This window comes from Pezoporus occidentalis, unplaced genomic scaffold, assembly GCF_034315485.1.
Source record: "Pezoporus occidentalis ecotype Australia unplaced genomic scaffold, CSIRO_AGI_Poc_V1 ctg86, whole genome shotgun sequence".
Classification (NCBI taxonomy): Eukaryota; Metazoa; Chordata; class Aves; order Psittaciformes; family Psittacidae; genus Pezoporus; species Pezoporus occidentalis.
In genome coordinates, this window is record NW_026916220.1 from 3,663,320 (window position 1) to 3,676,574 (window position 13,255).

Below are 13,255 nucleotides of genomic sequence, written 5' to 3' on the forward strand. Positions count from 1 at the left end.
TAAGCCCGGTGCCGCCAGGGAGTTGCCACTGTCGGAGCACGACTGGACCGAAGACGGGCGACCCCCACCTACACCGCAATCCGCGCCTCCGGGGCCCCGCCCCTCACTCGCTAGCTCCTCCCCCTCGGGGATGCCGCCCGCCGGGGCGGGACGGGGCGGCCGGGCACGCGCCCCGCCCGTCTCGGTGAGCGGCGGCGGGGAAGGGGGCGGAGCGCGGCGCCCCCGCCCGCCCGCCCGCCCTGCTCCAGTCCGGGCTTTGTCTCCGCCTCTGCCGGCGAAGCAGCGTCCCTGGGGCAGGACGGCGGGGCTAGGGCAGCGGCGGGGCACAGCGGCTTCTCGGTCCGATGCCTGGCAGCGCGGGGCGAGGAGCTACTGCGTCTTCCTGTCGCGGCACGGCGAGTGCCTCCGGCCTCGGAGTTTTCCTGAAGCAGCCGTCACACCGGGAGCACTTTGGTAGAGAGGGAGCAGGAGGAGACCCCGAAATGACTTACCTCCAGAAGCGCGACTGAACGGGACTTAACTGGAGTGGAAACGTAGTGGAATTTGGGTCTGGAGAGGAGTTGCTAACGCTTTTTCGTGGTTTTTTTTCTTGGTTTTTCTTTTTTTTGTCTTTTTTTGTTCTTCTGTCTGTGCCCGCCCCTCTTCTCGCCTATCATTGGAAATGAACAGATTGCATTTGCAATTCAGAAAGTAGAAATACTAAATATCCCATCCCCCGGGAATCACACATGTAGTAATGACAAAGGATTGCAAAGGAGAGAGTGGCACCAGTTTCCCAGAGAGATCCCCTTAAATGGATTACTAAATGGGACACTACATCAGCTAGTTGTCCTCTAGCTGCCTACATACATGCACCGAAAAGGTACAGTACTCCCCCGTCCGTATCTCTACCTGATGTTTTGGGGTTGCTTGTTAAGGGGGGCTCCCGGGCCGCCCCGGCAGGATGGGGAGGAGCGAGGATGGTGTGCGGTTTAAGGCTGGCTGCTGCGTTCTGCCTCGACACCGTTTGCAGCGCTTAGGGAGGAGGAGAAGAGCTGCCTGCAAGTGCACGGGCTGCGCTTGCTGTTGCCACTTTCCAGGCATACCGTGGCTTCGCCTTTCTTTCCTGTTTTGTCCTCTTTTTCTACCCCCACCCCCTGCCCCCCACCTGGTTAACGCGCTAGCCGTGCTCCCCAGCCCCCTGACAAGGCTTGTATGCGCGGTGCTCGGCCTCCCCTCCGCCACGCCAGCTCCCAGCCGTGCCCGCAGTGAGCCGGGGGGTCTCGCAGCGGGGAGCTGGGCGGCCGCGGGACGCCGCCTGTGGGGCTGGGGCCGCGGCCGCCGCCTGCTCTCCCCGGGGCAGCAGGGCATCGAGTGGGGCTGGGTCGGAGGGGGGTGTCTTTGTTAGAGGGACAATGTGGGCTCTCCATGCAGAGGCGTAACCCTGCGGTCTCAGCTTTTCCATGCGGGGTGCTTGGGCTGTGGTTCATATATATATATATATATATATATATATATATATATATATATTTTTTTTTTTTTTTCCCAAGGCTGGGGTTGTGTTCTGGGGGAAGTGGCCGGGAACCGAGGAAACTTCTTCCGTGGCGCAGACCCCGGCGTTGCCGCGGGCTTTGTTCGCGATCGTGGGCTGGGGCCGCGGGCTCCCTTCCGAGCCCTCTTCCCGCGGACAGCGGCCGCCTACCCTTTTCCTCCGACCCGGTCCCGGCCGAGGAGGGCTGCAGCCTGCCGTCCCTCAGCCCCGGGAGAAGGGTGTCTGTGGGGCAGGGCTGCTCCCCACCCCTCTCTACCGGGTGCCATGAGCCTCTCCCCGGCGGGCCGGTGGCTCTGCGAGCCACTTCTCCCAGGCTGGTGAGCGCGGGCGGGAGGGCGCCTACCATGGGGCAGACCGGACCCTTCGGGGAGGTCCGGCGGGGGGGGGGGGACGCCGCGGGGCAGCCCAGCTCCTTTCCCTCTGCCCGCGCCCTCGCACCACGGCTCCTTCAGCCCCTCTCCTCCATGGGGAATCCGGGCGAAAGGTCGGAAGAAAGAAAGTTTTTCTAAGGGGGAATAACAGAGGCACCCGAAACAAAGGAGCTGCTGTTCGGCCAGCCCTCCCAGAGGGGCTGCGGGCTGGCAGCGCGGAGCCCCGCACACGTCCCGCCCCGCCGGGGAGCCCCGGGACTGGCTGACGGGACGTGGGGGGGGGCGGGAGCGGGGCGCGTTTGGTCAGCTGATGCCGAGGAGGGGACAGAGTGGTGCCGGGGTAAAGGATGCTCAGGAGGTCGATAGGTTTGCACGCCCCGTCCCCGTGGAGGCACGGGCAGAGAAGGCTCCCAGCTGAGAGCAAAGCGCGTTAGGTGCCGTGGCTGCGGCTCCACTTGAGCGGCAGTCCGCAGCACTCCCCGGGCTGTGCTCCCGCCGGCAGTACGCGTGGAACGCGGAGCTGGGAGGTTGGGAGTTTGGAGACATCTGGAGCAGCGGCGTCTCGGGCAGCCCCTGCGGCCGGTGAACGTCAGACCGCCTCGCTGACGGGGAGGGCGGCAAAAACTTTGGGTCTCCTGCATCACGCGTGCAGAAAGTACCTGCTTCTTGCGAGGGTTCGGCCGTCCCACCGCCCCTTCCTTCCTTCCTTCCACCCTTCCCATCCGAGGGAGGCGTTTCTCGGGGGTGGCTCCAGCCGTCGTGGGGGCGGGGGCTGTCGGAGGAGCGGGGCTGAGGCTGCATCCCGGACAGTTGCAGCGGAGATGCCCTTCTGCCCACCGTCTCCGTCCTGCCCGGCTCTTCCTAGGGTGAGTAGCAAGGCGGTAACTGCTGGGTTTTCTTTAGGCAAATAGCTCTTTTTCTAACCTTGACCTCTTGTTCAGGGGAAGATTCGTTCTCTTGTTCCGCTCCTGAACTAATTGCTGCTTTTGAAGTTTGTAAACATGCGCGCTTGTGATCGCATCTGTTCAGCGCGCATCTTTGATTGCTGTAGGCTGAAAATTATTCCGGTAATGAAATGGCAAGAAGTAAAAGCTTTAGTCGGTTCTGCAATAAACTGTAAAAGATAATAATTCCTGACTGTAAGGTGAATGCTTGATCTTCCAGAGGAGCATATGCGGCTTGCAGGTGTTCTAAATAATGAAGAGCTGTATGTCCACAGCCATTTTCAGTTATGAGGCTCTACGCAGTGTCTTATTATTTGACACAGATTCTGCTAATTTTTGTTTAGTCCTGAGCAGTATTAATCATCAAACTAAATCAAAGTTAGCAACTAGAGGTGTGATTTTCCCACTGTCTTTGCAAAAATTAGTTCAGTGGCTGCTTTTGGTTTGCATTCATTTAATCTGTCATCCAGTAAGCCATTCTCATCCAAGTAATCTTTGGTTGGCGGGTAAATCCTTTGACATCAACATGAGAAAGTCCAGCAGAGTCAGGCTCTTTTAATCACAGAACTCGAGGAGATTTTGAGGAGTCTGTGGCATTTCTCTTGGAGGAAGATTTATGCAGCTGTTATCATGTTCAGGGCTTCCTTTGCTGTTTGTTTCCAGACCAGAAAAGCAAAATGAGCTTGCTCTGATTTTTGTTTGGTTTTTTGTTTTTTTTTTTTCAGTTTTTGTTTTAAATGAGACCAATCTAGTGTATTGTGAAGAAATTTGGGTCTGCTCCAGCAACCCCCTTTCTTCATGGAATTGCCTCATACATGGTTGAAAGCAAATACTAGTAGCTTCAGTAAAATCAGGAACATTTGTCACTCTTAAAAAAAGTACAGTTGCCAAGGCATTTCAGTTTCTAGGGTATAATTTTATCTAAAAAGAACCTGGTTTTAATATGGTAGCTTCTCATAAAGTATAAGGCAAAGAGAGCTAACTCTTCTCTGAAGCCAAACAATTTCCTATGCATAAAAAGGTTGATCTCTGTTCTCCACCATTCTTTACTGGAGGAAATCTCTGGCATTCATGGAAGTTTAGTACCGAATGCCCAGATGAATCTTCTGTCTGAATGCTAAACGAATTTTAAAATGGTAATACTGTAAAGTGTATGTGCAACATTTACTTTTCATGTATTCTTGAAGCATGGGTGAATACTTTCAGGAAAGATAAATCTCGTGGTCACAGATGTTCTATGTATTCCCAATTAGTCTACATTAAAACTGTATATTCTTGCTTAATGGCAAAACCAACCTTATCAACTGACCTTATACTACTTGAACCAAAAATAACTGTGCATTAACAGCTGGGAGAAACATGACAAGCTAAAGTCTCTAGATCCTTGAAGCTGAAAGCAAATGTTAGCCAGTCTCCTCTTAATGTTTGTAAATAGAGGATCAGAGTTATTTGCATTTAAGACTGAAGAAGGAGATAGATTGGGCTAAGGATGAGGAGTTGTCTTCATTGAATTTTTTAAAAGAAAAAAAAAAAGACAAAGACAAGACAGAGATCAAATTAATGACCTGTGATAAATCAGACTAGAAACTGTTTGCATTAAAAAGGAAGTAGGTGACTGTGAACTTGCTTGTGCTTGTTTTGTGAAGGGAAGGGGAAATTTGTCATCTTGTTTTGAAGAGCCACACATAAATACACATGAAAGGAGTTCACGTGGTTTACAGCAGGGGAGACATAAAATGTTTTAGGATTAAATTGACCTGAGCTAATACATGCTTTACATCCAACTTGTTTGCGAGAAAATGTTGTTATACTACCCAAACAACTGTTTTGTGTTTAGTACCTGATTCCCATACACTATGGCAGAGTGCTGGAAACAAACCACCGGGTAAATTCTGGAAAATAACATTCAACTCTATTAGGTGCAGCATATGCTAGAGAAAAGTTGAACTGTACTAAATGAGAAGTATCCCATTTGGTACAGATGCTGCAGTATTTTACCTCCTACTGTTCATTTATTGAGAAGGTAATTTTTTAGCCCTTATCTTTCCCAGTCTCATTCCCCCAAGTAAGCTTTGCTTATGCAGTTGAAGCCTTGCTTGCTTAATTTTCTGAGATTAAAGGCTTCAGTATTACTCAAAATGGGACTTTTTCTTTTCTGATGTTTAGGCCTCAGTCTGAAAATACTGCTCTCTGTTGGGAGTCTTTGTGAGGACCTGAAGCTATTGTGCAAGTATGTTTGCTCTAGATCAGTCTTTAATGTTAAGATCAGACCTAGGTCTGCCTGTTGCATCTGACAAATTGTGACAAGCTTTGTCTTGATGGGGCAACAGTAAACGAAGAGGCATAATCAGTGTTTTTTACTGTGACCATTTGAGCACTTTATGCACATTAATTCTGTGTATCAGGAGGGGGTGAGATATACACAGAGATAATTCTGGCAATGGGGTGCAGTCAATAATAGCATGGAGTCTGGCTGCTAATCAGCAGCATGCAGCAACCATGAACAGTGTTCAAAGGCAGAAACAAACAGCTGGGGGAAAGCCTGTGCCTGAGCCTGACACCTCTTCATAGGAATATTTTCATAGATACGATAGGGTCTGTGAAGGCAGAGTGGACTTACCCAATTCAAGTGAAAACCTGACAGACTGGAGTTTGCATGTCTTTATTTTCGTTATGTACTGTCTTTGAGACAATTAAACCATTACCTATGGTCATGGAAATAAAAAAATGTTCACATTTATATAGTGTTAAGAGATCTTTTAATTGTCCATGGTGAACAATGCTTTGGCTGTGGGTCTTGGTTGCAGCACGGCAATATGGCAGCGCAGCTCAAGGGCACTGCTTTAAGATTTAAAGGGAAGAGTGCCACCTACTGTGATATAATTACACATATTACGTGTCCTGTGTGTCTTAGAGAGTTCCCAAGCTGCTCGTTTTGCCTATCCTATTTTAGCAGCTGGAAGATGTGAAAGGATTCAAAATTAAATGTAGTATGGGAACTGAGGGAGAAAAGAAAAACAGAAGATGTAGGCACCTACAAGAGCAGGGTATTCTGGAAGTCTTAGGAGGGGTTCAGTAAAAGGCATAGAGGCATTTTCAGGTTTTGTCACTTCGGACTTATAAAAGCTGCTCACAGTTAATAGTGGTGCCACTGGAAATAGGGAAGGGGATGAAAGAGCTACGCCTTCCCCCATAAAATAATCATATTGCCCGCTTTTGTGCACCAGATGAACATAAATGAGGCTGCCAGACTTATGCCCTCTGAAATGCAGAGTTCAGCTCCAGCTACAGTTTGATTTAAAAAGGAAGTAGGTATCACAGTTTTAGGTTTGTTTTTTTCAAACAAAACAAACAAAAATAAAATAAAAAAAACAACCAAACAGCTTTCAAAAAAGTAGGAAGAAAACAAGAAAAACCCAACATGAATTATCCCATAATTCACTGCAAAACCTCTTGAAGTCAGTCCCAATATAGAACTGTAGTTATTTATCAGCCAAAAGGAGGGGTATAGTATGCTCTATGAGAATTACAGTCATTTTTATATGAAAGGAATTTTTCCCCAAGCCCCAATGTGCTTGTTTAGTGGCTGAAATAGAGATGTAAAATGAAGTAGATAAACCAGCTATTAACAGAACTGCCAGTTGCTGTATCTCTAGAGTGGAGACATATGGTAATTCACTACATTCAAGGATGACTTTCCATTAAAAGTATTGTTAATAATAGGCATTTCTATATATTTATACTGGATACTTGAAATTCACATATTGTGGACTACCCCATGCCATTTTTTCCAGGTTTTTTTTTTAGCTACTGACAAAACTGCTACTGAGGAACTTTCTGCAGAAATATAGTTTTACAACATTCATGAGGTGCTGAAGTTAAAGGGGCAGGTGCACAGGATTGCAGCACACAGCATGTGCTGTGCGACATGACAGCATGTGTGCTGTCCTTGATACGAGAAGTCTTTGGTTTCTTCTCCCTTGACCTCCCCAGGTAAAGCTCTGCCGTGACTGGAGGGTTATACTCTTTGTGTGATACAGGCAAAAGAAGCATTTCCTATGCTTTTATGTCCTCTGTAGCCAATTTCCTTTAGTGAAAATGTAATGTTTATGAAAGTGGAAAGAAATAAAGAATATTTTTATCATGCCCTTTCAACTTAGTCTGAGACCATCAAGTGGATGAAGATTATAATACTAGTATTTTTACTGGCGATAATAGCGTAAGTTTGATTACGCACTTAAAAAAAAAAAAGGTATTCCTAACCCTCATCAATTTTTCAATGACCCTGACAGAATCACAAGGCCTTCTAGTAATAAAAATGTGTGGAGTATATAATAGATATGGTCGGGTGTTCCAGTTCAGTGGATGGAAAAAGGACTCTCATGAATCCCACACACAATGGGAAAAACTGTGTCCAAATATATTCCTGACTGCAGGAAACATTATTTCTATTTTATCATCTCCATCTGCTCAGCTTCACTCAGATGTTCTATATATTGAGTATTCCTGTGTATGGCTTTGATAATCAGATGGGAAATTTGCAGTGTTGGTTCCTTCACCATTGTTCATGAACATTTATCCATTACTTGCACTTGAGGCAGCCGTTCATTGAAATGTTAATGAGAATTTGAAGTTTATAGTTCTGTACTTTTGGAGGTTTTTAAGCAGAAAAAAAATTGCTGTTTTGTTGATGCCATTCAAAATCTACTTTTTATTGGTAGACTGAGATGGATTCTATGCTAATTCCTCCCGCATTCCTGAATTATGGCCTAGCTAGGCACTGTCGCTGGGATCTTCATCTATTAATCATGGAAGCTGCTTTCTTATTCGGTTGCCATAGTTTCAGTGCCTCACATAGTGTTGGGGTGCCTTGGGAAAGGCTTAAGATATACTTGGACTTGCAAGCCTTGCAGTTATTTTGGCAGTAGAAGAGCTCTAAAGGAACAGAAAACAGCATCCAACATTATTCAGAGTTGGATTAAAAGAGGAAACTTCTGGATATGTCTCTCTGGACCTTGTTATGTGAACGTCTAGCTGATATTTACTCCCAAGATTTGCTTTTTGCTTTCTCTTGCTGGTAAAATGGTACACTTCAGAGACTAATGGCTACCTTTATCCATTGCAAGAACAAAAGAGGCTGTTCATTAGTTCTGCTGATAAAAATTAGGGGATTTAGGGTTTCCTAAGCAATCCAGGTAATTTGTTTTATTGCATGACATCATGTTTGAGACCGAGTTAATGTTTATTGTTGCCTTAAATTTAATAAAATGGCAATAAGTACCCTTTTGTTAGCTGCAGAGCAGGTTGAATTACAAAGGAGAGAAGAGGAAATAAACTTCTTTCAGAAAGAACCAGTGCTCTTTCAGCATTGTGTTGGCGCTGGTGGTATTTTTTTTTTTTTTTTGACAATGTTTCAATATCTGTCCACAACTTCAGCATTAAAACATGAATACTTTGAGAAATGCGGAGCTGTGAGTAGTCAGAAATAGCTTTTTGACAAATGGGAAAGTAGTAAATAGATCTAACAAGAAAGTAGCTGGGAGACCAACTGGTAAATGTAGTGCTGAGTATTAATTGTTTTGTCAGTTATGCGTAATATAAAATAATGCACAAACATTTTTCACTAAGCAAATCATGCTCCCCTTTTCCCATTGAGAAAAAAAAATTAATTACGTCCGTGTGAGCAGGGCCCATGTTTTACCAGATACTTCAGTCCCATTTCTTTTGCACTTTACAGTGTCTCCAAAATAACACAATTTCCCTCCAGTTCTAATAAAGCAATTTGGTTCTTCCACAGATAAGGTTGATATGTATCTTGTGCTTGAAAAAAAAAATTAATGAGAGCCTTGAATATTCACATCAAGTAAATAATATTAAAAGCTGTGCAGTGTAGATGAAAGAATTCAGCATAATTGGAACTGATCTGGAAAACTGGCCACTTTTTTCACTTTCAGATGGTTAGCTTGCATTCAGAGATGAGTTTTAAAGCTTCAGCTTGGGACTTTACTACCCAATCTTGTGGTCATTTTTTCAAGTGAGATCGACAAGCAGATTGAGAGCATGTGTGTGTTATTTGTAATCATCCTCAGGAGTCCTACCAACTGAACAAATTGGAGTCTAAAAATTTCACATCAGTTTTGAAGATTACAAAGCTCTGGTTGCTGCTAGATGCACAGAAAATCTGTGTTTGTATTTTATACTCTCACAAAGTATGGAAGTTTCTGTTTTATAGTCTGGCTTTTGCGTACTCAGTTATATATGCATATTTACATGAAGTTAATCCTAGTCTTTTTTCATGTTAAACTCACAGTGTGCATGTATCTAGCAGGTTGGCAGTCTGATGTAACAAAATAATATGCCATGGTCATTTTGTAGAGATACAAATTGTGTTGTGTTTTTCTTCTTAGAGTTTGTTTTACGCTGTTTAGTTGCACGTTAGGTATAGAATAACTGCATAGAAATTAATTTAAGCAGTTCTGTAAGGTATGTTTACACTTCTTTAACATTATTTTTATTGCTTATTATTTAATTGTATACCTCCAAGAAACAGAAAAGAGAGTGATAAGTGATTGTACAGTCAGTATAGATGCCCAGTCTTGTTTCTGATGGAGAGTAAAGAAGGGTTTCTACTGAACACCTCAGCAGCAAGCCCTTAACTCCATTTCGGTATAGTTTTTTCAGTTCATTTATCTTTGATCATAGAAGTTCTTCTGCATTCCTAAGCAGCTGAATTCAAGCATCAAAGGTACTAACCTCATCAAGGAAAAAAAAAATGACAATTTCTGGGAAAGTAGTTGCTGTATTTGTGTCTTTTTAGCAAAGTTAGGGATTTTGCTTCACAAATCTTGCACGTGTTGAATAGCATCTTACTGCCTGAATATTCCTGGGAGGCTAAAGCTTGGCTTTGGCTTCCTGCTCACAAAGGGACCTCGAGACAGGAAAGTTGTCCTCTCTTCAGCCTCAGAGCTCCCTGCTGCCTGCAGCCAGTCCTCCTCTCTGGGCAGAGTACACCACTGCCCACTGGTCCTTTGGAGTGGGTGGATGGGAAGGAAGGACACGAGGGCAGCCGGAGCCCTGGCCACATGCCTAGGTCTGCCTGGGAAATGCTGTGATTGCCACTGACACAGGCTGAGAGGATACTACTGCATCCTGCCCCAAAACAACAGAACAAGGAAAAAGATGTGCTGTCTGGAGCTGCGTTTATGTCACTTGCTCTCAATGCATTGTACAGCCCGCTGTCTGTTGCTTGATGGCAAAATAGAGGTTGAGTCCCACCGGTTTATCTTTCTTGAGTAGTACTACACACCATGAGCATGGTTAAATACAGCCTGATATTTGATTTAAAATGCCTTTTTTATTATAACAGTATCACAGGCTGTTTAACGGTAGTCTTAAACCTCCAGTCATAGTCTGTACAGCATAGTACTGGCTTTTCATCATATCTGTCTAATCAAAGAAGAGCATCATGCATTAAAACCAACTTTTGAATTTAGTTTTCTGTATGAACAGTGTTTGGTACTATGTGTATAAACTTCTAATAGCATTCAACCCTTTCTAATTCTGAGCCATTTGTACTTATTAATTAGAAATGCACAGCTTTTGCAATTACAACTTACTGATCCTAGCCATATTAATCAGAAATTACTGCAGTTAAATTGATCTTTAAAATTTGCTGTAGTCTGTTATAGGAGGGTGATTAGATGAAATATTTTTTAAGAACTGTGTCCGTGCAAACCTCTGACTTGTTCGTATCATTTGCATTTTGTAGAAACACATTGTGTAGAATTTTTTTATTTTTTTTTTTTTTTTTGTTCTTGGAAAGGAATTAAAGATGGAAGTTTTCAACTTTCATGAAGAAGTTAGAAGGCAAACTTTTTTGTGGTGATTCTTTGGTAAGCTTTTATCTCACCTAGGGAAATTATTGTTGAATTTGAATAGGAATTTGTTTAGTTTGTGAGGGTTTTTTTCAGAAGAAATTAAGAACTGAATCCTTGAAGAGCTGTTGTGGGAAGAGGAAAGATTTTTGAATGAGCTGCTACACTTTTTCATTATTATCTGCAAGGTGTTTCCTTTTTAATTCTGTTGTAGGGAAGTTCAGCATGTTCAGATACACTGATTAATTCCGTCACGAGATGTGTATATTGTAGGGTGGTGGTGTCTTTTTTGCTTTATCCTGTTTTAAGCGTAAGACCTGGAGATACTGCCAGAACACTTCCTTTCCCAAGATAAAAAAAAAATCTGTGCTTGTTCAACAGTATGTATAATCCAAAAGGCAAATTTAACCAACCTGGAGCTAATAACCTGAAGGTGTGAGATGAAGGCTGGTGACTGACCGGCTGACTGAGAATAATGCAGTTTTGATTTGTTGGGACATTTTTCTTAGAATACTGCGTACATGTGTTAAAGTATCTATCAGAGAAAACACAGAAAATAAAACATGAAGTGTGGCATAGAGTAACATCTCTAACACACAAATTCTAATTCCTTTCCAGTGCACCCTTTACATTTCTGACCAATTGTTTTTGTTTGTGTTCATCCATGCTTGTTCAGCTCTCTTGTAGCAGCTGAAATCCTGGAGGTAATGTCATTTGCAAAAATCAAAGAAGCTGAAGAGCACCCAATTCAGCCCGGCTCTTTCTGGTAACATGTTGGTGCAACTGAATGCTGGTGGCCTGCTGCAGAAGGGTAGACTGTACAATGACTGCTAATATTGAAGAAGGGGTCTGTAAGAATGCTTGCATTGATGTACCTTGAATAGCAAATCAGTTCTTTAGACTTTCCCTCTTCCCCCCCAAATAGTCAGTAATCTGCTTTAGTTTCAAATGGATGAAAGAATTCATTGTTGTCACAGTCAAAGAACTTAAAGAACTTTTCAAAACATGGAGCACCTTCATGGATGCTTACAGCACTGGTTTTATGGAAGGACTAATCCTGACCTCCTCCTTTGCCCCAGGCTCCCAAGATCCAAATACTTGTATATCCAGCTGTAAACCTTTACTGAAACAAGTTGCCTTATCTCATATGAGTATGTCATCAGAACCAATTACATTGCTCATGTAGATAAGTGCAGAGGAGCTGGGCCACAGCACAAAAATATGGATTAAAAGCAGAATCTAACATTTGATCTGTTAACATCAAACAGAAAAATGAGGACACAGTTTTGCTTCGGATTGCAGGTCCATATTTATTTCATCAGACATGGGATTTGTCTAGAAAAGCTAATTACTAAACAAGCTTTTGTTTATATTGGTGACAAACCTTGCTGACTTCAGGAGTCATAATTACTGACACTTAAAAATTTTGGAGGAAATTAATTCATAAGCAAATGAATATCAGAACCATCAAGAAGGCATTGTACCATAGTAGTATCTGTACATTGAGCTGACATTTAGCTTCAAAGAGTCTAGTAGTGGAAATTTTTCAACAGTAAACCATCAGAGAATGTGTTAGCGGGGAGGCTGGAGTGCTACTTCGCAGCTGTGCTGCTTACTTGTAGACAACCATTGTATGACAGCCTCTCTAAATACCCGTGCTTAAAAACAGGGTTGTGTAAGAACAAACACAACACATTTACCAAAATACATTTACACGGGGAGGGCCTTAACAATTTCAATGGGTGGAATTTACTGAGAGAGAATCCACTGCATTTATATCAGATTGCATGTCAATCTGCTGAAAATAGAAGTTCTGAATGAAATGGGTATTTGTCAGTGTGGAAAGAGGGCAAGGTAACTTTGTCTGCTGTTACATAGTGGCCTTAGAAATTGCTACAGATTTCAAGACAAAGAACTTTTCCACACAGTTTCTAAGTGCAAGGGTACAGCTATAACTAGCAGCATAATGTCTAGAGAGAAAGAAAAGGAGCTTGGTCACATATTTTTTATGCTGAAAGTGAGAAATAAGTTTTTTAAAGTTTTACAGCAGCCTGTTCAACTAGGCAATTTACACTGTAAAAAATAACAGGAAAATGCACTGTACTTTTTCCTTCGCATGTACCCTGCCCTCTTGTGTTTCAAAATCTCAGTGCAGATGCTTCAGGCATCCAGATGATAATGAAGGGTAGTGAAGAACATGGAACAAAACCAAAAAATGATGGACACAAGCCATGCTCTTCAAAGGCACTGATTTTGTCTGTGTATGTGTTGTCTTGCTGTTTGCAGTATAAGAAGCAATATAGTTTTCAGCTTTCTTACACAGAGACATAGACATTAGAAAGTGGGTTAGCCAAACTGATGTGCAGAAAAGCTCTAGGAGTGAATTCACAGTGACGGGTAAAGGCCGTAATGCATATGATTAAAGTGAGACATGCTGCCTACACAAGGAATTGCTAACAAGATTCTTTCACAGCTTTCATGTCTCAGCCTTGCTTTTACAGAAAATATATTCCTGTTTAGTTTCAGTGCTTGCAC

General features: G+C 43.5%; 1 protein-coding gene across 7 annotated transcripts in view; it reads left to right on the forward strand.

Moving 5' to 3' along the window:
• Positions 1 to 259: 259 nt before the first annotated feature.
• The window catches only part of SEMA6A (semaphorin 6A), a 115,571-nt gene continuing 102,575 nt past the window's right edge, over positions 260 to 13,255 (forward strand). For 3 of the 7 annotated variants that reach the window (XM_062604459.1, XM_062604464.1, XM_062604463.1), the window contains exon 1: positions 260 to 862. The gene's annotated coding sequence lies outside the window, so the exon portion shown is untranslated. Of the gene's footprint in view, positions 863 to 2,648; positions 2,769 to 9,308; positions 9,330 to 13,255 lie in introns of those variants that run through there. The other 4 variants (XM_062604465.1, XM_062604466.1, XM_062604460.1 and 1 more) reach the window with 3 other exon arrangements.